Genomic DNA, 22,436 nt, shown 5'->3' with positions numbered 1-22,436 from the left:
AGGCTTTGCATCGATACTAAAAAGCATCAGAGGTAATGCAGACATCTATCGCTATCTGCAAGAAAGATCACATCTTGCTTATTTTGATTTGGTGTCCAATTAGATTTTTAATATCATAGTCACAACTGGGAAGGGCAGCCATGAAGGAGCTAGAAAAGATTCTTAAGTGTAAGGATGTGTCACTGGCAACCAAGATCAGGTTAATTCATGTCATCATATTCCCTATTACTATGTATGGGTGTGAAAGCTGGACAATGAAGACAGCTGATAGGAAGAAAGTAGATTCCTTTGAAACATGGTGTTGGAAAAGAATGCTATGGATACCGTAAACTGCCAAAAAAGAAAAAAAACAGTGGGTTTTAGATCAAATCAAGCTTCAAATCAAGCCTGAACTGACCCTAGAAGCTAAAATGACTAAACTGAGGCTGTCGTACTTTAGACATATTATGAGAAGACAAGAGTCACTGGAAAAGACAATCATGTTAGGAAAAGTTGAAGGCGGCAGGAAAAGAGGAAGACCCAACAAGAGATGGATTGACTCTATAAAGGAAGCCACGACCCTCAATTTGCAAGATCTGAGCAAGGCTGTTAAGGATAGGGCACTTTGGAGGACATTGATTCATAGGGTTGCCATGAGTCGGAAACGACTTGACGGAACTTAACACACACACACAGTCACAAAAGAGGCATTTCTGTTCAAATTAGTGGGTTCTTGGATGTGCTTTGTTGTTTGGGTTGACAACTTTGTGCAGAAAAGCAGTCCTGTCTTTTTAATTGAGGCTTAATGGATGCTATTTACCTCCATGCCACGAAAAACTTCAGCTGATCATTTCAACTCTTTAAGCCTCCAATAAAGCAACAGGACATTTTTCTCCAGGCCTTTTGGCAATCCTATTTGTTTACCTGTGGCAGAAGAGGTGAAATACTTGTCTGTTGAAACTGACAGAATAAATACTAATTTGGAGCTGACATGCCACGAAAATGCAATAACGTCAAATATATAATTTGTAGATTAACTCAGAGAGTTGAATGGTATTTTCACAGGTGGCATTTGATAACATCTGCTTCTTATTTTAAATGCAAATGTAATACCTTTATTGACCAGAATTCTCATTTGCATTACAAATGCCACTTTCACCCTCACTGGGCTTCCAGGTTATAACCCATAAAACAAGAAGTTAGCCTTTGATACGCCAATCAAACAGGAGTTGAGGGGCATCCACTCTTGTTGTCTGCCCTCTCCCTCCATCTACATTACATATACTCATGATATTCCTTTATACTGAATCACCCCATTCTGCCTATGACATTTTTAACCCTTTCCTTCCTCTAGGTTTCCCAACCTGTGGGTCACGAAACCTGTGAAAATGGGTTGCAAGCTTCTGCAGTTTTATTGATTTGTGCATGCTGTTTTTTTAAGTGAGTCACCGTATCAAATAAAGTTAAAATTGTCAATCACCAAAGCAAATAGTTGGGAACACTATATATAAGGAGTCCAGAGACATAGGTTAAAAAGACAGGTGCAATATAAATACCAGTATTTTCCCCTACTGAAGCTAAACACAGCAGGGAAGGCAGATTCAATCTGCATGGGAAGGGGGGGGGATTCCACATCGCTGCATCCCTGATCCTGATTTTAAACTAAGTTATACATCAGGGAATCAGATCACAGTTCTTCCAAAATCATGTGCAATTTGGTCTTTGGACATTTCCAAGTGGAACACCATAGAATCATAGAGTTGGAAGGGACCACCATGGTCATCTAGTCCAACCCCCTGCACAATGCAGGAAATTTACAACTACCTCCCCTCCAGAAACCCCAAAACCCCACAGACCCCAGAGATGCCCAAAAGATGGCTAAGGTGCCTTCCCTCTCATCATCTGCCTAAGGTCATTGAAGCAGCACTGCTGACTGATGCCCATCTAACTTCTTCTTAAAAACCTCCAGGGAAGGAGAGCTCGCCACCTCCCGAGGAAGCCTGTTCCACTGAGGAACCACTCAAATTGTTAGAAAATTCTGCCTAATGTCCAGACCATTGTATGAATGAGCTGTTCACAAGGGTCATTCATGGGTCCACTGGTTTCTGAATATTCATGGCTGGCTGAAACATTTGCTTCACACCGAACTATAAAGCCCTCAAAGAATTTTGTGGCTTTGGAGCATTGTGCACAAACCAATGTAAATTGGTGTTTGTTTGTTTTTTGTTTTTTTTTTCATTTCTTGCTCAGCTAAACCAAGCCTTGAGCATTGCTGGCTTTTGTGAGTGCCAACAGAAATTACATTCTCTGCATTGCCTATGTAGTTGCCACCCAAAAGGAGCTGTCAAGGCAGGATGGTGCAAACCAATGAATCAGCAAGACGAGAGAAGAGCTGCCTGCTGTCAGGAAGCACCTGATGCTGTTTGATGAATGAAACGAATAAAGCAGGTCCTGAAATATTCATCAGGATCCTGCCGTCTTCTCAAAACAATTTGTTTCATTCAAGATGTTTTGCAGCCCCTTCTGAAACCCACGCATTTGCCTTGACTGAAAATCAGGGTGAGCTGGGTTTGGAAAGACGGATCGATACACGGCAGACTCCCGCTCCATAGTGGCTACTGCAGAAAGCAATGAAATCTCAAGTTCAAGATGCTGAGCCTCTCATATCTTTGTCTTTGAAACACTGGTCAAGTTTCTTGTACAGACAAAAGTTGTGTGAACAAGTGTATCCTGTGCTAAAAAGCCTTTTACTTCTATTGGAATTTTAGATGGTTTGCTATTAAAATCCGTTCTCTTTTGCAATTGAATACATACCATTTTGCTTCCATAGAGCGTTTGCTACTGGAGGAAACCCTGCAGAGAAAATCTTATCAACTCCCAATGTATTACCTTTGAAGCTGCCTTTTATATTTTGTGGCCCTCATTAAAGAGGATGTTTGAAAAGTTCCCTTTTGGGTTTTTAAGTAAGGGTGCCCCCTAATTTAAAAAGTGATAAAGCCTTAAGTACATGCAACTGCTTTTCAATAGGTCTTTAGAAGAAACACCAAGAAGACTTAGATTTAAGTCTAGATTTTGTCCTCTATACCTGGAAATAAGACCCACTTGATTTATTTTCCAGTGAGTACTTAGGAATGCAGCTTTAGACTTCAAGCTTGCAAGAGCAGTAACACTTCCACAAGTCAATGTATGGTTGCAGAGAACATCCCTACCCAGTGTATACCATGTCGTCATCACAAGACAAAATAACACAGTGTTGTGGCATAGTTAACAACACTAGAACGAGCTTTGGCATCCTACAAGGAAGAATGAGGCATAGGGAATAAGCGAACATCCCACATTCTGTTCCTTAACTTTCCTGCAGCTTCTCTCTATCGTTCTCCTCCCCCAGTTCTGACCTCACAAAAACCCTGCGAGGCAGTCCAAGCTGAGACACAGAGTGACGGGCTCCAGATCACCTGCTGAGCTTCATGGCTGAATAGGGATTTAAACCTGGGTCTCCTAAGTCCTAGCTTGCCATGCTAACCACTATACAACACTGCCTTCCCTAAGCTGGTGTTGAAAAATGACTGTAGTTTTACAAGGGAAATGTGGTGTGAGCAAACAGAGAATGGTGTGAAAATAAAGACTTGGAGATTCAGGTCTCACAAAGGAGAATCACAACTGAAAGGGTGATACTTGCACTGAACCAGCCAGCTTGCAAAAATTTCAGTTCCAGCCCTAAACGAAAGGAGGTCATTCCACTGCAGACCCTGCAGGATTTCCTCCTTAATTAATTAGATCTTACAGAGAGTCACCCAGCAGGTCAGCCCAGTAAACTACATTGTCCCAAAGCAAACAAATTATTTGCTCGCAATGTTGCAGAATGCAATTATGAACTCCGGAGCCTTTCAGGCAATGATGTAGTACCGGAGCTGCAGAATAACAGAACAGCAATTTTGCCAAGCCGGCTTGCCACTAAAAGAATAAATCTATACTTTTTAATAAGAGCGATGAGATTCTTCTGAGTCTGGAGAGACTGGAGGGAAGGATGGCTTAATAATGTTATCACAGTGCAAAGCTGGACAGAGTCTAAAGGAAATTTGCACTGGAAGGACCGTGAAATGGTCCTTGCAAAGGAAAGCAAGAGTTTTCTTCCACTTTCTTCAACCAGAGGAGAGTTTAGAGTTCTTTTTCACAGAATGATGTTTAGAAGAGTCCTAGCTCACCTGGGCATGCCCTGGGCAGGCAGTGCTAACCAGGCATGCTTAATCACCTGCTGGTTATTTATTTAAGTATTTATACCCCCCTTTTCTCCCCGACAGGAGCCAAAGCAGCTTACAACAGCAAACAAATACAATACAGAGACACTGTCCTTCAGTGTTACTCCTCTGAAGATGCCTGCCACAGCTGCTGGAGCCAAAGCAGCTTACAACAGCAGGAGCCAAAGCAGCTTACAACAGCAAACAAATACAATACAGAGACACTGTCCTTCAGTGTTACTCCTCTGAAGATGCCTGCTACAGCTGCTGGCGAAACGTCAGGAAAGAAAATACCAAGACCATGGTCACACAGCCCGGATAACTTACAAGAACCAAAATACAATACAGATAAATCAACCAACAAAAACAACAATATGGCTTGAATGGGTCAGGAATCAATTGATGGTTTGTTTATAGGTATCCTCTGTGCATCATGGGTAGGGTTGCCAGGTCCCTCTTTGCCACCGGTGGGAGGTTTTTGGGGTGAAGCCTGAGGAGGGCAGGGTTTGGGGAGGAATATCAATGCCATAGAGTCCAATTGCCAAAGCGGCCATTTTCTCCGGGTGAACCGATCTCTATCGGCTGGAGATCAGTTGTAATAGCAGGAGATCTCCTGCCACCACCTAGAGAGGTTGGCAACCCTAACCATGGGCCATGAGACATTTGGCACATGTTTGAGGGCTGATGCACCTGGCCACAACCAAGCATTATAGTACCTGCAGGAAGAGGGAGGCAAACTTAGCCCAGATGGAACTCAAGCCAACAAGGTCTTTCTCCCTTCCCACTACCAACTGGTTCAGTTCACATCTTGGGTTTTTTTTCTTCTTTACCCGCTGGCAGAAGATGGCAACAGAAGGTGACAGATTAATCTCCCTGCACTACCATTACCAGATCTTTTCTGCCCAGGAAAGGCTGTAGCTGATTAACCAGTCAAAGCTGGTAAAAGGCACTCTTGGCCACAGCTGCCACCTGCTTATCCAGCAGTAGGCCTGGGTACAAGGGCACCTGCAGTCTACAGAACTGTCCCTTCAATGGGAGTGCAACCCCATCATCCCAGGAGCACTAGGGTTGCCAGGTCCTTCCTGGCAATTGGCAAGAGCATCATGGGAGCGAGGCTGGGGGTGGCAATCTGCACACCCAGTATGATGATGTCACTTCTGGGTTTACCCGGAAGCGCTGGGATCATGCTGCAATGCTCCAGCACTCTCCTCTGTTTTGGGGGGAGAGTGCTAGAGCATTCCTGGCATGATGGCGGCACTTCTGAGTAAACCCGGGAGTGACATCATCATGCTGGGTGCATGGATGGCTCCCCCCTTCAACTGGCCTGCTTCCGCCCACCAACCTGTTGAGGGGCGGCGGGCAGCCTGGTCAGTTGGCAGGCAACTGCTGTACTGTAATATGCATTGTTTCAAATTGTTATAAAACTGTAGTCAGCTGCTCCTCCGAGCCTGTCTTCGGTCAGAAAAGGGTGGGCTATAAATCAAATAAACTAAACTTAGATGGGATCTGTTCTGTGTGTCTGGAAGTTCAGTAGAAGTTTAACTTATTGAAAGAATCTTCAGCCTGGACTCACTGTTTATTCGCAAAACTGCAACATCCATCAGTTTGGATTGCATGATCCTCAGGTGCCTTTAGCGTAGAGACTTTACTCTCTGCTAGAAAGAATGATTTCAGAGCTGAGCCCATACTGTGTATGGGGAATCATGGATAACAGAGTGCCTTCTGAAGCTGAAGAGGTGTTAGTCACTAAAGAACTCCCACCACTGTATCCATATGCAATATAGACTGACGCCTCCAGTGCCTACCTGTGTTCCATAATGATGCTCTCTCTGAGCTCATGTGAGTCAGGCCTCTTTTGCTGCCTGTGAGATGAAAGAACAAATTGAGCTTTCTGTGAGGGGTGTGTGGGCGGCAAATCAATGGATTATTTTGTAGTGCAAATGTCTTAAGTGGAACATGCTCACCAAGGGTAGCGGACAAAGCTAAGGAGACAGTAAGTGCTGCTGGATCACAGGAGAATAGCCTTCCTATAGCCTTCCTAGTCTACAAGGTATGATCCAATGTTTGATAGAGCTCACTCACAAGTCTGGATAGCCCCAGGGTAGCCTGATTTTGTCATATCTCAGAAGCTAAGCAGGGTTGACCCTGGCAAGTATTTGGATGGGAGACCTCCAAGGAATACCAGGGTTGCTACACAGAGGCAGACAATGACCAACCACCTCTGAACTTCTCTTGCCTTGAAAACCAGGATTCACCATAAGTCAGATGTGACTTGACGGCAAAAAGCTTCCCCACAAATCCTGTGTTCACAACATAAGGCAAATGTGCCAATTCTAGGGGCTAAACCTCAGCCCAGAGATTCTTCCTGTCTCCCAGATTCCAAACCAGTGAGAAGGGATGAAGCCCCTGAGCCTCCTACTCCATCCATACATTGATCTGATCATCCAGAGTCTTCTCCATATATGCTGTACAGGAAGGGCTGGTGGGTTGGTAAAAGAACTGGGTGAAGTGGCTGAAAGGCCTAGTGGCAGCATCCTTGGAATCTCTGGGTTGTGGTCTGGCAGCCATTATCGGTATGCTTGTCTTACATTTAAGAGAACAAAGGATTAGTAGTGAGCAGGTCAAAGGGGCAAGCCACACACACGATATGCAATTATATGCCCTGACAAAGGAGTTTTGAAACTTTGAAGTAACTTTTGATACCTTGCTTTTTTTCTCACCAATAGGGACCAAACAGCTTACAAAAGTTGTTCTCCCCTGCTCCGTTTCATCCTCACACCAAGCACTCTGGAAGAGTGACTGGGCCAAGGTTGCCCAACAAGTGAGGATTTGAACCTGGGTCTTCCAGATCATAGTCCAACACACTAACCACTACACCAGGCAAATATATATTTCCAGACTACCCATAATACATATGCCATAGCTACATTTTGGTCACAACCTTATTCTCTCCCAAAATGTAAAAACCAAAATGTTCATAATTTCAAAATCAGCAAGGTCGTAGTCTCCAGTCAAATACAGATCATGAACTTGTGGAAGCCAACAATGAGATGACACCAATTAACGAGCTGGAACTGAATGGTGTTATATCATACATCTCATTCTGAACTGGCCCCTATGTGGGTCAAAAACCCAAAGAATTGGGCCAGGTACAGATAGGGGTCATCCCAGGTTTGCAGAAAAATACAAAAAATAACAAAATCAAGGTTTTTGGGAAAAGGCTGAGATCTTGTGATGCTATGCTGTGAGATCTTGGCCACCGTTTTGAGGGAGGTAGACTGGAGAGGAGGACGTTGGGAGGGAATTGGGAGCAGCCACCACTGTGTAAGCCAAATGGAAGAAGGTGGCAGCACTGCAGGTGGGGGGAAGGAGGAGGAGGAAGGTCATAGAATCAGCATTGCTGACAGATGGCCATCTAACATCTTCTTAAAAACCTCCAGGGAAGGAGAGCTTACCACCTCCTGAGGAAGCCTGTTCCACTGAGGAACCGCTCGAACAGTTAGAAAATTCTACCTAATGTCTAGATGAAAAATACTTTTAAATAATACTTAAAGAAAAGTCAGAGTTTGTCACCTGCAGTCTGTACCCCAATTCCTTGTAGCTTCACAAGCTATTTGTGTAACATGGACTCTTTCTGTCTAGTTGAATGTGAGATCAGCCACAAGTCTTGTCCCTCCCTTGTACTTTAGATGTAGTTCTCGCCTTTTATTTTTAAAACGTCCCATGTATATTTATGAGCCAGACAATGACAAAGCTGCTTGAGGAGGGAGGATTCAGCCTACCCTGGAAGAGGCTGCATTCCCCCTGAAGGAGCAGGTGCATAGCTTGGCAGTTTTGCTGGATCCTGGCTTATGGTTGGAGGTGCAAAACTCCTGCATGGCATATAGTGCTTTTTATCAGCTTTGGCTGATATACCAGGGATGGCTGTTGCTTAAAAGCATGCTCTGGTCACATCCAGGTTAGATTGCTGTAATGTGCTTCATGTAGGGCTGCCTTTGAAAACCTCCTGAAAACATATAAATAAATAACAAATAACAAACAAATATAGCTTTAAAAAATCAGATGCCTGCCACAGTTGCTGGCGAAACGCCAGGAAAGAAAATTCCAAGACCACGGTTACACAGCCCGGACAACCTACAAGAACCAAATATAGCTTTATTTGTTATTTGTTACTCTTCTCTCCACCCTACAAGGTGGTAATATTAATTATACTAAAACTATACAACATTATGTGTACCCACTTACTTTTATTCTGCCCTACCCCCTTTTCCCTTCTGTACTCTTTTTTATGTTAAAACTAATAAAAATATTTATTTAAAAAAAAAACCCTCCTGGAAACTTCAGTTGTTTCACAATATGGCAGCCAGGCTATTTTCAGGTGGCTGGATACAGGAGAATGACATGGACACTAGCCAGTTGGTACCATCCTGCAGCAATGCAGAACTTCCCCCATCCCATCCCATCCCATCCTACCCCACTCACTTATTTTCAGAGCTGGACTCTGGAGACCAAAGCAAATCTAATCTGGATGCTTCCAAGCTAGGCTCCCAGTTGTACAAACATCACCATACTCCCTCCTCATTTTGTGTCCTATTGCTTTCATTTTCCCAGTTGAAGATCTTTTAAAATTATTATTAAAGGCAGTGTAGGTACTCCCGTCCCCCCAAAATCAATATATCCACAAACTCCTTTTCCTCCTTCCTCATCAGCTGTTTGAAATGGATGAAGAATTAGAATGTGAACTGTAACTGAACCAATATTAATAAAACAGTTGAAAGCTTGCCAAGGAACGCATTACTGTGGTGATAACTCATTAACCCAAAGCTAAGAGCCGGCGCATCGTAAGAAAACCTTTGTCAAGCTGCTCGCCCAAAGCTAAATCATGTCTGAGTATGCTCCTTTAATGATCATCGAGAAGCTACTTACCAAGTCCCCCTTACTATGAGCAGGATCTAAGACTTTTTGAACCCAGGTCTGCAAAAAACAAACAAGACAACCAACCCCGGATGTGAGACCAGATGTTTATCAAATGGGAATTTACACAACATCTTTCCAAGAGAAGAAGAGCAGCTACTTGGGACATTGGGACAGCAGAGATTAATACAGAACCCTAGGTCATAAGCACTTATGAGACAAACACATAGGTCATTTATGCATGGTCGCTTTAACCTCCTTTATTCCCTGTTTCAGCCAGGATCAAAGTAACCTGGGTTGGGGAAAACTGTATGCATTGGCTGGAATAATCAGGGATGAAACGACATGCTAATGGAGGCATGAATACAGAAAAGCAGTCTCCCAAGTTCAAATCAAGTCCCACCCCTTTAAATGCTGCTCTGTAATTGGCTGACTTCGCAGTACTCACCCTGAGAGAAGACTTCCTCCCCCAGACCCAACTGTCGCATAAAAAAGCATTTGAAGAACAAAAGACAAAAAAAAAAGGAGCAATCTGGAAGAAGGGGGAAGGGGGAGAAATCTAAGCCTCGTTTTAAAAAGGCCTTTCTTTTGCTCAGAAAGAGCTCCCAGGTAGTAGGAAGCGGGAAGCACTTGAATCTCTGCCTCTTTACACACTGTTTCATGATTGGCTGTGAGAGAAGCCAATCTTCTGTGCTTCCCCTGTTTGGCTGCCTTGAAGAAGGGTTTGGAAAAGGGTGGGGCGAAGCTCAACCCGAGAAAGGTGTACGCTTGCTCTGTGGCTCTGGAATGAGCCAGGAAGGACGGTTTGACTCGGTCCAGCAGAGGCACAGGAAAAGCCAGTTTCATTTTGCATTGAAGCAGTGTTGAGCTTCCCAGGAATGAGGTAACGTGCATTCCCCAAAATTTGATCCTGGCTGAAACAGGGAATAAAGAAGGGTTAAGCGACCATGCAAGAGCCCCGTGGTGCAGAGTGGTAAGCTGCAGTACTGCAGTCAAAAGCTCTGCTCATGACCTGAGTTCGATCCCAATGGAAGTCGGTTTCAGGTAGCCGGCTCCAGGTTGACTCAGCCTTCCATCCTTCTGAGGTCGGTAAAATGCGTACCCAGCTTGCTGGGGGTAAAGGGAAGATGGCTGGGGAAGGCACTGGCAAACCACCCCGTAAATGTCGGTAAACGTCGGGATGTGACGTCACCCCATGGGTCAGGAATGACCCGGTGCTTGCACGGGGAACCTTTACCTTTTTTTAAGTACCCATGCATAAAACACCATAAAGGACTTTTGAGAGTTTCCCAAAGATAAGGGAGCTAGTCCAGAAAGGTTTGTTCAGTCTTTTTATTGAATAAAACAGACTGTGCTGAAACAGTTCAATTTATCAACGAAGAATACATGCCACTTCCATTATTGGCTCTTGAAGGCTAACAAAGGCATGTAGATTCATTCCCCACCTCCCAACCCAACACAGAGACCCACAATGACACCTTCTTCCATCTGCCTGGCTGAAAATGGATTCTGACATCATAACACTTGTCTCCGTGGGATCCCTTTGGAATGATTCCTCCATTTCCATGATTTAGAGATAGGGTTGCCAGCTCCAGGTTGGGAAATACCTGGAGATTTTGAGGGTGGAGCCTAAGAAGGGCGGGGTTTGGGGAAGGGAGGGACTTTAGTGCCATAGAGTCCAATTGCCAAAGCGGCCATTTTCTCCTGGGGAACTGATCTCTATCGGCTGGAGATCAGTTGTAATAGCAGGAGATCTCCAGCCACCACCGCTCTTTGCATCTGCTGCCCCCATAGACTTCTTCCATCACCAAGCTAAGCCTATTTTTATTTGGCTTTTTACTATGTAGTGTACAGTTCTTGTCCCCCCCCCCTTGATTTTAATCTGAATTGTGCTTTTTTGACAGCTGCTGTCTGTTGCGTTAAGATTGTCATGCTGTTGCTGTTTTAGCAATTTGTTTTCTAATTTTCTGGGTTTTAATAGGTCTGGTGACTCGTATATCATTGGCTATATTATATCCAGCTCACCATTTACATTTAATGCCTCTCTGAAACTCTGTGGTTGTTAACTACCTTGAACATGTCGTTGGAGAGGCAGGATACAAAAGCTATACGTTGACTGAGTAAATAAAGATTTAGATGGGACCAGCCAGCTTTTGAAATCCCATCTCATTAATAGAAAGTGGGGGTGGTCACGATAACCTGTCAGATAGTGCTGAAGAGGGAATGCACACAGATAAAGTCTTACATTGACAAAGCCTCCATGTCTGAGCATCTCCACTTGTAATATTAAAAGAAGCAGGGTTGCCAAGTCCCTCCTGGCCACTAATGGAGGATGTGGGGGTAGGTTGACAGATCTATGTTGGGAAACTCCTGGAGATATGGGGATGGATCCTGGGGAGGGGAGGGACTTCAGTGGGGTAAAATGCTATGGAGTCCACCCCCCAAAGCATCCATTTTTCTCCAGAAGAACTGATCCCTCCAGTCTGGAGATGAACTGAATTGCCAGGGGATCCCCAGGTCCCACCAGGAGGCTGGCGTCCCTAAAAAGAAGAAAGCCAAAGGAGGTTTTGTCCATCAGCGCTGACTGGTGATGGGTTCATGCTTCTGCATTTATAGCAAACCTTTTTGGAAGCATATTTTCAAGATATTGGGTTAGATCCAGCGATCTGCAGATCTGACCTTTCAGAAAAGTTTGTGCCCAGGGTCAAGGGACTCACATGGATGAACAGCCAGGTTTAATCTGTGTCATCCCATCTAAAGGGCCTCTAGAAGCATTTGCTGGGCATGTCCATTCTGTAACCAGAGACAAAAATTCTAGAATTTGTGAAACCATTGAGGGAAATGTTTCCCTCCTGTTTTTTTTCAGCGGTGGGGAATGAAACACTGAAATCTCTGCAATACATACTTTCCTAATGCATCATTTATAACTTCGCTTATAAAATTGTATTGACTGGCATATTTTTGGAATTTAAGTGTATAAATGCCCTAGTTCTCTCCAAGCACAATTGCAAATATGTCCGACTCAAAAGCTAGAGAGAGCTGCAAACTGCTGCATCTTATGCTATCTTAGCACATTTCATTAATTCCAGAAGAAAACAAACTGTTTCTTAGATCTTATTTTTTCAGTGCTCCCCAGATAGAGTTGCCGGGTTCCTCCTGGCCACCAGCAGGGGATGGAGAGGTAGGGTTGATAGAGCCAAGTTGTGAAAACTCTGGAGATTTGGGGATGGAGCCTGAGGAGGGACCTCAATGGGGTACAAAAGTCATAAAGTCCACCCTCTGAAGTATTCATTTTATCCAGGGGAGCTGAATTCTGTAGTCTAGGTATGAGCTGTAATCCTGGGGGCTCCCCAGGTCCCACCTGGAGGCTGGCATCCCTATTCCAAAATTTCCCAGTATTTTCATTGGATTTTTTTTTATCTTCAAGGGGAAAAATGGGGACCCCCCTTTCCAGCCTTCACATCTCAATCTGTGACAGAGACTCAGGGACTACTGCCAGCTCAGAGTAGTCAACGCTAAGCTAGATGGACTGATATCTAACATGGTATGATGCAGTTTCTGATGGAGAGCCCATAGCTCAGTGGAAAACTTCATAGGTTCAGTCCCTGGCGACTGCTGTTGAATGCTCTCAGGTAACAGCTGTCTGGGAAAGATCTTTCTCTGTCTGAAAGCAGCTGAGAATCAGAATGGGCAGGATTGAACTAAGGTATGTTCAAAAGATGCTTGGATTTTGGTACGTGTGCATGGAGAGACATTTTTCGGCTTTAGTGGCTGTCATGGCCCAGCCCGGGCTTAGTGCCAGCGAGGACTCAGAGGAGGAGGCCTGTGAAAGCAGGCCTCAGCCAACCCCAGACGTCCAGCCGGGAGACCAAATGCAGGCACTCCCAGTCACACAGCAGCCAGTTCGCTCAGAAGTACCCCCTGACCTCAGGGCAGTGGATCAGCCTCAGAGCCCCCGTTCCCCAGGATCCCCGGAAGCACACAGGAAGCGACTGAGAACAGACCTGCAAGCTCAGAGAGCGCGCATTTGGCTGCATGCCAGCAACTACAGGTGGAGAGTGATTGAGTAGTTGCAGGATCAAACCAGAGACACAGCCAGCAAGTTCTCAGGGCGTTGCATAAAAGCCTCTGGGGAAAGTGCTTGGTGTGGATGCAACAAGTTCACTTCACAGCTGACCTGGCCAACATCTGACATTACAACTCCTGGAATCCTGACCTTGGACCGGGACTGACCTCTCAAATCTTTCTGACTCCCTGTTGACTCTGGCACTCCTGACCACGCTTATTCTAAACTCCTTGATGACTCAGTTTGACTGGAAAAGAGAGATGCCGAAACCTGACACCCGCTGCCGGCAGGCAGTTGTAACAGTGGCTTATAGGGCTGCTGACCTCCATGTAGTAGCTGGAGATCTCCTGCTATTACAACTGCTCTCCAGCCGATAGAGATGAGTTCACCTGGAGAAAAATGGCTGCTTTGGCAATCGGGTTCTATGGCATTGAAGTCCCTCCCCTCCCCAAGCCCTGCCCTCCTCAGGCTCTGCCCCAAAAACCTCCGGCCAGTGGCAAAGAGGGACCTAGTGGCTTACCCTACAAAAGGATGCAGGGATGTATATCAGCTCGCACCTTGGCCCTCTGCCCTTGCCAGTCCTCTGCAAGTTATGGCCCTCTGTATTCCGCCACCTGCACTTTCCCCAGCCTAAAACAAGGATTCAGTTCTGCATTGTCATTGCAGACGGTTTACTCTCTCTCCACAAATCAGTTACACACATCCCTGGGAACAGCAATTAACCCAGATACAAATGAGACTTGCAGGAGGAAATGTTTCTTTGCCGGGATCTTTCTTGAAGCGAGGGTATCTTTTAGAGGGAAGTGCACTCCATTTTTATCTCCCTCTGGCAAAGGCGAGTCGATAAATGAAGAAGTCAAGTGCCGCAAGGAAAAGGCTGATGGGTGGTATCTAGTTACTTTCTGAATAATGAATACGCCTGAGCACAGCGCACAAGGATGGGTGTCAAGGCTTCCATCAGCCGCTCAAATAGCAAACACGGCAAATTCACTCTCACCTTCTTGGTCAAATGGGGCAGCATGCATGCAGCTTCCAAAGGAGTTTAAATTAGACAGAAGGAGGAGGAGGAGGAGGTTGGTTTTTATATGCTGGCTTTCTCTATCACTTAAGGGAGACTCAAACCAGCTTACAATTACCTTCCCTTCCCCTCCCCACAACAGACACCTCACAACAGACACCGCATACTTCCCCATGAACAGAAGGAAAGTGGCGCCAGCAAACATAGATGGCTCAGGATCTATACACACAGGGCCAACTGGTTCAAACTGGTTTATTTGGCTAATGGCCAGTGCCCTTGTTCTTCATCCTGCCACTTTCGGAATGAAAAGCAGCCATGGGAGGCTGACGCTAGGGCCATTTATGAGGGTCAATTTTGATGCTCGCTCAAGGCTCTTTTTAAAAATGTGACCTTTAAAATGCCTATTCACGGTCCCGACGCAAAAGGTCCACCCCCCCCCCCGACACACTCGCCTGCTCCTTTGTTCCTTCCATTAGCCAACCTCCGTTTGCATAGCTAATGCGCGGATGTCATTTTGCATGCTTCCTTGAGGAGATTCTTCAAAGTGGGGGTGGAGCAAACACAAAAGGTCGTGTTAAAGGGGCTCTTAAGAAATTCAAAGCAGGTATGTGCGGGCTTCGCAGTCGCTTCGCAGTCACTTCCTAAATGATGGTTCAGCGTGAAAAACTTAAAAAAAAAATATGTGGGGCACTTCAGCCTGGAACGCACTGCTAATTACCAAGCATAAATGGCCTAGGAGTAGAGGAGCAACAGGCAGTAGGCTTGCTTTCCTCTCCCTGCTCTTTTTCCCCTCAACTATTTTTCTCTCTATAGGAAACAAGCGGTTTCCTTCTCCCTGTGATTGGTGGAGAAACTCTACTCAGGCTATCACTACTGTGCATGTATATTCACGTGCATTGTAGTACACAAAGCATTCTGCAGACAGTAGAATTTTTCATGAGCCCCACTACTAGGCCAACCTGGCAACTGGCCAGCCACTGTTGGAAACAGGATACTGGAGAACTGGTCTGATCCAGCAGGGTTCTTCTTATGTTCTCCCTCCCCCCGCCCAACTACATTTGAACCAGCCCTCTTTTTAAAATAACATCTGCATGAATTGACAGTTGTAAAATCCTCATTGCTATTTTCTAGCTTCTCCCACCAGAGGGCACTTCACCACACGGTTTGCAAAAGCAGCGCTTACTAAGTACACCAACACAATTCTTCTGCACTAGGATATTCTCCTGTGGCTCTAATAATTATGTTTTGTCTTCAGACTAGAGAGAAATCTAGCATGATGGGAAGCAGGGTAAACTGTAGCTGTAGCCTGCATGTTTCTATAGACAGGAGTTTGTTTTCATGTGGAAGTACTGGACTGATGCATGAGGAGTGAAGTAGTGAGAGCCAGACACAGGGTTACCACTTCAGTGACGCATAATCTGATATTTGTCCAGGTCCTTTATTTCAGGGATATGGACATTTTACCTTTTTTAAACACTGACTTTGGTCTCTTTTTGCATGTGACTTTGGGGAGTCATATTCACGTTTCATATTTTATTAATTTGGAAAATGTATTTACTGTCCTATTCTGGTGCTCCCTTGCAAGAAACAACCTGTTCCAGCACCATGCCCGGGTGCTAAAATTGATTGTTCTATTTCATACTGTTCTCACTCATTGGCCACCAGTCCAATTTTGTTTGCAGAATGATTCAATCTTGTCGCTTTAAGAAAGACACAGATCTTTCTGTCGGAATTTGCTGGGGTAAGATGACCTTGTGGCAGAATGGACGGGTAGGCTGAGTCTAGTCTGGTCATGCAGAAGGCTTTTGAGAGACTTCACAGAACACATGGGGATGGGGGGTGAGTGAGAAGAGGAAAAGAAGGAACCAAACCTAGCCAGGCTAGCCTTTATGAATTTGAGCATTCGGAAGTGGTGCATTCCAAGAATTGTTTTACTGTGTCTGTGTCTATCAAAGCTAGTCTCCTGGTGTGGAATTGGCAGCAGGATGAAATCTTATGGCCTTGGGATTTACCTACCTGTATGTCTTGCACGTATGTGCATGCTTTGGAAGGCATCTGCATTAGTTTCCATTTCCTTCCTAATAATTTCCCAGGGACTGGAGACCAAGTCCTATGAGGAAAGGTTGAAGGAGCTGGGTATGTTTAACCTGAAGAGAAGACTGAGAGGTGATATGATAAACATCTTCAAATACTTGAAGGGCTGTCATATAAAGGATGGTGCCAAGTTGTTTTCTGTTACTCCAGAAGGTCGGACCAGAACGAATGGGCTGAAATTAAATTAAAAGAGTTTCCGTCTAAACATTAGGAAGACTTTTCTAACTGTTAGAGCAGTTCCTCAGTGGAACAGGCTTCCTCGGGAGGTGGTAAGCTCTCCTTCCCTGGAGGGTTTTTTTTTTTAATACAATTTTTTAATTTTTTTCTAAACTATTAAAGACATATTTCAACAATACAAATAAACAGTAAAGAGCAGAATAGATAAAAAACATTTGCCAAGATTGTTACATTCAATCATAAGTTGATTTCCCCTATACCCTCCTCTATCTCAAAATATATTTGTATCATCTTTTGAATAAAACTTCTAATCCTAATATTTATTTCCATTATTTAATCTATCCCTTACTGTAACAAAAAAGAAAACAGAAAGAAACAAGAAAACAAGAAAAAAGAGTTAGAAATTAATTCTATCTTATAATATAATAAAATCAAAGAAAAGAATATAATAATGAAAGGATTAGTAAAACAAAGTAACATTATTTCCATTAAGAAATTTAATTCATTTTAAATTCTCCCATCCTCCCTATTCCCTGGAGGTTTTTAAGCAGAGGCTAGATGGCCATCTGTCAGCAGTGCTGATTCTATGACCTTAGGCAGATCATGAGAGGGAGGACACCTTGGCCATCTTCTGGGCATGGAGTATGGGTTACTGGGCGTGGAGGGGGAGAAGGTAGTTGTGAATTTCCTGCATTGTGCAGGGGGTTGGACTAGATGACCCTGGTGGTCCCTTCCAACTCTATGATTCTATGATCTGGGATAGAGAGGGCATCTCCCAGGGTCTGTAGCACACCAAAGAGCTGCCTGCTGTAACATTGCTGGCATTATCACTTTTCTAGCCTAAACTTAATCAGAGAAGAATTTATATGTATATATTTTCCAGGTATTTAATCCTTCTCTTCTTAGGATAGGGAAAGAGAGTTTTTTTTTTTAAGCAGCCCAGCTCAGATTACCCCAGTTGCTTCCAACATTCCTTCCACAATTTCACATGCACAGCAATGAAAAAAGGGACCTTATTCACCCCTTCCTTGTGTTGGTGGCGCCGCTGACTGACCAGGGCTGCAAATAAGTTGTGGAGCAGCAACCAGTGATCCATCTTGAATCCTCACGAGATCCTGAAGAAACTACAGCTGGAGCAAGAGTCGGTCAAGAATTCCTCGAATCAGCTTCTAAAGCTGCTGAAACTAAGGGTTATTGATTCATTTGAAAGCAATTTTTTCCCTGATTATAGCCCAGTGCGCCCTGCAAGAAACTGCCTCTGCTAGGAAGCTAATGAGGCTGAGCAGAGCTGGTCTTCTAGGAGAGGAATCCACGAAGCATCACCAGCCAGGTCCCAAAACTATTCTTTCTCATTATCCACAGGACATACTCTGGTTGCAGAGCAAATAAGCAAAAGATAGGTTTGGAGCTCAATCCAGAGTCACTTACACATCAAAAGGTGCTTCTCTGTGTGGCGCTTTAATGGTGATCTACATTCTTGTCTGGATTAAGGCCTGGTTCACACATGCAGGAAGAAATGGGGCAGCAGACCCCTGAGGTGGTAGGGAGGACTATGCAAACTTCACATTGGTGGTAGGGGATTCTAATCCTTGAACGCTCCTTTGCACCAGTGGTTCGCTGCAAATAGAAAACTATCACAGAACGTTCTATCCTTTCCTCTTTGTGTACTGTGTTAGTTTTCTATTTGCAGGGAGTTTTTAGCATAGGGGAATATTCCAAAATGTGACCCTATGCCTGCCGTGGTGCAGTCTGTCCATTCTTTGCCACCTCCTTACCTTGTATATGTATGAACCAGGTTAAGATGCAGACACACACATTTGCACAAAGAGCTTGTGGTTCTCAGCCTTTAGATAACCCTAGAGTGTTCAAAATACTTCACTCGGATCTCAGAAATTCTTACAGCAGGGGTCCACCACCTTGTCGAAAGTCTATGGTCATTTTTGGAATTTTGAGAAGGTGTTGTGGCCACCACCGAAAAATGGCTGCCACTAGGAGAGGCAAGATCAGTTCTTTGCTTTTGGGGGAGAGATGCTGTATGGCTCCGATTTCCAAAGCAAAAAGAGGGTTTGACCACTGTGGGAACATCGGGAGAAGCTGAGAAGCCAGAAACAGAAGGAAATCTGCTTCTATGGCTGAAACAAGACTGAATGGCTGTGATGCACATGCTTTGGATGAGCACAGTGTTTAGCTATTAAAGTCAGCTGGTAGGGAGAAATCTACATCTCCCATTTTGTTCCATTAAAGACCCATTGGATTTAGTTCCAAAACTCAAGGAGCAAGCAGGCACCTGGAAATACCCTAGCCAGGCTCTGTGGCACCCCCTGGGGCACTCAGGAAGCCAGGACAGACTCTACATTAGTCTCTACATTTTTGTTATAGCCAAGACTTTGATTTTGGAGCATTCCTACTGGACACACAAGAGTGATTGTGGCAGTGTCTTTAACACTTCTCCACTGTCTTCCACAACCTCTCCAAAGTATCGATTAGCTTTGCATGGGGGAAAATATAGGTACAGATGCTTGCACCATTCAGAGCTAATTAGAGGATAGGGAGCTATTTAAATCATGGAAGAGGCATAGAAGGAAAATGTTAAAACTTTCCCAGAGCCCACCCACTCCCAATCTTCAAAGCAGCCACCAGAGGTTGCTAATTAGCTTTTCCACAAAAATGGAAAGATCTTAATCATAGATCTTGCACTGCTTGCGAATTGCATGGCCTAATCCAAGAAGCCATTGAGTCTGATCTAAATGATACACTTATCATGGGGAGTTTTCTGCTTTATACCATAGAATGCAGCTTCTGGAGAATGGTAAGTCTTCTGGGAGTCCTATGTATACTGCATTGAGTTTTGTGGGAAGGTGAGATACAGAATGATTGAACACCGGAAGCTGCTTTATACTGAATAAGGCCCTTGGTCCATCAAGGTTAGTATTGTCTACTGAGACTGGCAGAAGCTCGACAGGGTCTCAAAGCAGAGGTCTTTCAGATCACCTAGTTCTTATTATTAAAAGATGTATACTCCAACCTTCCATAAAAGCTCAGGGTGGTTTCCAAAGGAAACACAACAAAATCCAGTTTGCACAGCAAACCCCCTACCTTGAAATATTACAAGCTAAGCCTACAATACATGTGGCAGAAAGTACTGCCAAGTTGCAGCTGACTTATGGCAACCACATAGGGTTTCAAGGCAAAAGACAAACAGAGATGCTTTGTCATTGCCTGCCTTTGCATAGCAACCCTGGACTTCCTTGATGGTTTCCTATCCAAGTACAAACCAGGGCTGACCCTGCTTAAGCTTTTGAGATCTGACAAGATTGGGCTAGCCTGGGTCATCCCAGATAAATCATTAAGTGCTATCAAGTTGCAACCAACTCATGGTGACACCTCATGGCTTTTTCAAGGCTAAAGATGAGCAGAGGTGGCTTGCCGCTGCTTTCCTCTGCATAGCAACCCAGGTCTTCCTTGATGGTCTTCCACCCAAGTAGTAACCGTTGCAGACCCTGCTTAGCTTCTGAGATCTGATGAGATTGGGCTCCGGCTCTGGGGTGGGGAGGAAAAGTCCTATCAAACAGAATAGCCTTGCAGGACTTTTGAAAAACTGAATGAGACAGGGCATTCTGAACAATAAGTGGAAAATCATCCCAAAGCATGAGAGTAACAATTGAAAAATTAGCAACAAAAGACTCCCATCCTTTTATTTGCCCACTGGCAAGCAAAATTAAGCATCTTCATGACAGAATGTTTTAGTTCCCAATCATAGTTCATATGAAACAATAGAGCTGCAAACATCTGCATTGGTTTTCTACTGTCCTTCCATTGAATCATGATGTTATTGATGCAATTTTTTAAAAAAAGTTTCTTTGTCTCTGCATAAGAGGCATTTTGAAAGTGGAAAGTGGGGGGTTGGGGGTTGGGTTTGGTCCCTGATTATTAACATTGCATTATTTGGATAGGGGATTCCCCCCTCTAAAAAAATTAATTGGCATATTTTAAAATATGAAAATCCTAGGCTTGGAAGGCAGGTTGTTTTAACCACTGGGATTTCCCTCCAAGTAAACAACTTCTATATGGAAATAAAAGATGTTGAATCTCTAGAAATGCAACATATACTAACTATGATCCTGCACCCATTAAGCTGCAGCCAGACTGCATGCAGGATCACAGCCACTGATACTGGAAAGGAACCAGTTTCTTTAAAGTTACCTGGAAACATCCTATAAATCCCCTTTAACCTTCAGATTACCTCCAGAGAACCACAGGAGTAATTTTCCTGTCCAGTCATATATTTTGATAGAGCAGAGATCATGTCAAAAGAGATATAAATCCTGTCTGTTTTGTTTCTATGGAGCTACTTCCTATAGACATTTTAATATAAATGCATGCTCCTTTCTGCAATAGGTTGCAATTTTCTTGTTCTTAAGAAATGATTGCCTTCAGTGAGACTGCTTGGAAGAATGTGGGTTAGAAAGAGCAGTCATTAAAACAATTCTCTTTTTCAAAGTGGAAAGGGTTGGGCTATGAACATAACTGCGTTGAAATCATTGGGCAAACTAGCATTTCCAGATTTCAAAAATATAATAAACAAGCCAATTTGCATAAGCATTTTGGTTATATCACACTGACTTTCAAGTCATCTATATATCCGAGCACTTAATGCAATGAAAGAAATTTGGTTGTGAAAATCATGCTATGGCTCCGGTACTTTTCTGCAGCATCAGCTCACCTCTCTGCATTTAAGTTCTACCCTACATTGAAAAGGTTCCTCCAACCTGAATCTATTCTCCTTGTGAATGAACCATTTCAATATTCAGAATGCTGGCATTCTTTATTCAAACAGTAAAATAGACAGGTTTGCCACATATTTTGTTATTTTTTCAAAAAAGAAACTAAAAGTTTCATTCACAAACCAGTTAATCTGAAGTGAATGGACTCCTGCAAGTTTAGCCTGACATCATAAAAGCACTTAATCAGAACTTACATGGAAATCCATTAGTCTGACTTCTAGGTAAATATGAAATGCAGGCACATTGAAATCTACATTAACTTTCGTGGAGTTAGATGGATTTGGTTTAAAGGAGAACCTCTAGCCCAACCTTAGGCATGTTTATGTAAAAGCTGGTCCCCTTTATTCAGTAGAGCTTACTCTCAAGTAATTGTGGCTAGGATTATTGTTATTCATTTATTTATATAAGCACCATCAGTGTGATTTCAGTTGCACAGTCCAAACCCATGCATGTTTACTCAGAAGACAGTTCCAATGCATTCGGTGGGACTTGCTCCCCAGCATAGAGGATTGCAGCGTCAATTATCCTATTTGGCATTATGATGTTTCTTGTATGATATTTTCCTATAAAACATTTTTTTTAACTGTAGAACCTACAATTTTAGTTTTATTCCTACAAAGACATTCTTGGCAAAATTAACTGGGAAATATTTTGAGATCAGAATGCTATAAAAAAAATCTAAACAAACTGAAAGCTGTGATGACCCTTAAAACGACTCTGTGGCTATAAATACAGCTCCAAGAAGATTAAATGGTGGCTGCAAATGAAACTCAGCAGACGTCCCGAAGAAGCCAGACCGACTTCCTGCCTTTTTTCACTGACTGCAGTACTGCAGTTCTATGACAGCATCATATCAATGAGCCAGCAGCAGCAGGGGCTTCCTGGTAGCTTGCAAAGTTTACCCCTGCCTTTCCAACTTTGAGGGGGGGGGGAACCACTATAAAACAAAGCAGCAACATTTGTTATAAGAATTAAACAAGAGACTTGCAAACAAGGGTTGTTATTACAGTTCCGCATGCACGCTCTGAGACCCTCCCAAAGAAAAAGCTGTAAAATAAGCCTGAGTAGGGATACATGACTATGCACACCTACTTGGAAGTAAAGAGATGCAGTGAGACTTACTGTACAGATATTCTTAGGACTAGATGGGGAGGGCTGGGGAGGGC

Source organism: Euleptes europaea, chromosome 14, assembly GCF_029931775.1.
Source record: "Euleptes europaea isolate rEulEur1 chromosome 14, rEulEur1.hap1, whole genome shotgun sequence".
In the NCBI taxonomy this organism is placed as follows: Eukaryota; Metazoa; Chordata; class Lepidosauria; order Squamata; family Sphaerodactylidae; genus Euleptes; species Euleptes europaea.
The sequence above is the reverse complement of the archived record's forward strand: the minus strand, read 5'-3'. Positions refer to the sequence as shown.